The sequence below is a fragment of the Tachypleus tridentatus genome, unplaced genomic scaffold, assembly GCF_004210375.1.
Source record: "Tachypleus tridentatus isolate NWPU-2018 unplaced genomic scaffold, ASM421037v1 Hic_cluster_2, whole genome shotgun sequence".
In the NCBI taxonomy this organism is placed as follows: Eukaryota; Metazoa; Arthropoda; class Merostomata; order Xiphosura; family Limulidae; genus Tachypleus; species Tachypleus tridentatus.
Window position 1 is genome coordinate 41,230,119 of NW_027467782.1, and position 2,187 is coordinate 41,232,305.

Sequence of the window (2,187 nt, forward strand, 5' to 3'; positions counted from 1 at the left end):
TGTAAATGTGTATTACGCATGTCCCAACTGTTTCTAAATATTTAGAAGATTTTCGAGCATAAGAATCAACAATGTATGACGTGTGTAATAATCAGTGATTGACAGTATTGTTGTCTACCGAACGTTCTAGAAACTATGAGCTATAAAAAGCTATCGCAAAAACGCGGGAAAAAATAGTATGTTGATTGGTGGAGCATAAATCAACAATTGTTGTCTACCGAACTTTCTAGAAACTATGAGCTATAAAAGCTATCGCAAAAACGCGGGAAAAAATCGCATGTTGTTTGGTCGCTAGAGTCAGTACACTATAAGCTTCGTAAGTTGTAATGGGATCAACGTCGTAAAATCACAGAATTGTACCAGGAATATTTATAGATTTCGAACATTACAATCCATTTAACATAAGTGAATTAACTTATGACGTTAGTATTTCTTAGAGGACATTAAATATCTTCGTCGGTAAAAGTTACCTTGTAAGTGGTGCAAGGACAGCTAAGAATAAAGGGCAAGTTAACTTGAGCAAGGTATAACAACATCAAGTCAGAATTAATTCGCTAATCGTGGACCTGGATCATCGATACAATATTCAATTCTGAACCAAAGAGAGACTAAATTATTTGTGAGTTTGTAAAATTTATATAAATAAATCATTTATTTGTAACAACCATTATCATAAATTGTAATGATGTTTCTTTGTTTGTTTTAGAATTTCGCACAAAGCTACCCGAGGGCTATCTGTGCTAGCCGACCCTAATTTTGTAGTGTAAGACCAGAGGGAAGGCAGCTAGTCGTCATCGCTCACCGCCAACTCTTGGGCTACTCTTTTTTACCAACGAATAGTGGGATTGATTGTAACATTATAACGCCCCCATGGCTGAAAGGGTGAGCATGTTTGGCGCAACGAGGATGCGAACCCGCGATCCTCAGATTACGAGTCGCACTCCTTAACACGCTTGGCCATGCCGAGTCTAATGTTGTTTGTGTATTAAAGTTTTTAAGGTTTTGTATTTGATATATTTTATTGCAGAAAGGCTAAAAAATGAATTAGTTGATCCAGTATTACAAAATCTCTTATGAAAGTAGTCCACAAAGTCCATGGGAGGTTTATTTTTGAAAGACATCTTTTTTGTGATGTGATAATAATGATAACTCAAAGTAGAAGACTGAGAGTTAACCTCCAGGTTAAAATGCAAATGAACAAATATTAATAAAACAAATTATCTATTAAAAATTATGACTTTTAGTGTGCAACAGTCTTGTAATGTTTAGTAAAAAATCTACCAAGTTGTGTGAATATACACTTAATATATTAGAAGTTGCCATTATGAAACATTTACCATGGAACAATAATCTTATATCAATATATATTAAAAGTTACAAGTTTAGATTATAATGTTGTTTTAATGAGATTCCTTGACTGTTTTCAGATTATCTTTTTAGAGTTACCTATACACACATTAACTTTCACCTTGTGCAGTCCATATTATGTGTACATGTAATTTTTCATGTATCAAAACATATTTCCAACTTCTGCAGTGTTGATTTTGTGATATACTGTTAACAAGATATTAATAATTTTACACATAGACAGAAGTACTGAATCAGTTTGTTTTGTTTCTTTCAGGAAAATCTTCTCTTAGATGAAGAACAGAACTTGAAACAAACAGATTTTGGTTTATTATATTTGAATATTATAGAAAATTTGAATATTAGTAAGAAAATAAACATTTTATTAATATTGTAAAAACTTCTAAGTATCAAACATTATTGTACTGTCAGTACAAATATTTAATACTAAGTATTAAGTTATTTGTTAGACCTCAACTATGAAGCAAGAACATCATAATTCATGGTTTAATTACAAGTATTAAACTAACAAGATTAAAATAATAAAACTTTAGAAAAATGGTTCTGTAAGTATTATAGACAATATATGTTATTCATTTACTCAGATTATTGTTAATGTAGTGTCACTACCACTGGGATTCTTAACCAACCTAATTCAAATTATCTTAAGTCTTACTCTTACTTAGTGGCCCTGCGTGGCCAGATGGGTTAAGGCCCGCATAATCTGAGGGTCGTGGGTTCGAATCCCCGTAGCACCAAACATTCTCGCCCTTTGAGCCGTGGGGTCGTTATGAGGTACAGTCAATCTCACTATTCGTTGGTGAAAGATAAGCCCAAGAG

The 2,187-nt window shown here is 32.9% G+C and overlaps 1 long non-coding RNA gene across 1 annotated transcript; it reads left to right on the forward strand.

Annotated features, from left to right (window-relative positions):
- Positions 1–297: 297 nt before the first annotated feature.
- LOC143243321 (uncharacterized) lies at positions 298–1,743 on the forward strand. The gene is made up of 3 exons (XR_013024253.1): positions 298–619; positions 707–882; positions 1,625–1,743. It is a non-coding gene; the product is annotated as an uncharacterized LOC143243321 (long non-coding RNA).
- Positions 1,744–2,187: the final 444 nt, after the last annotated feature.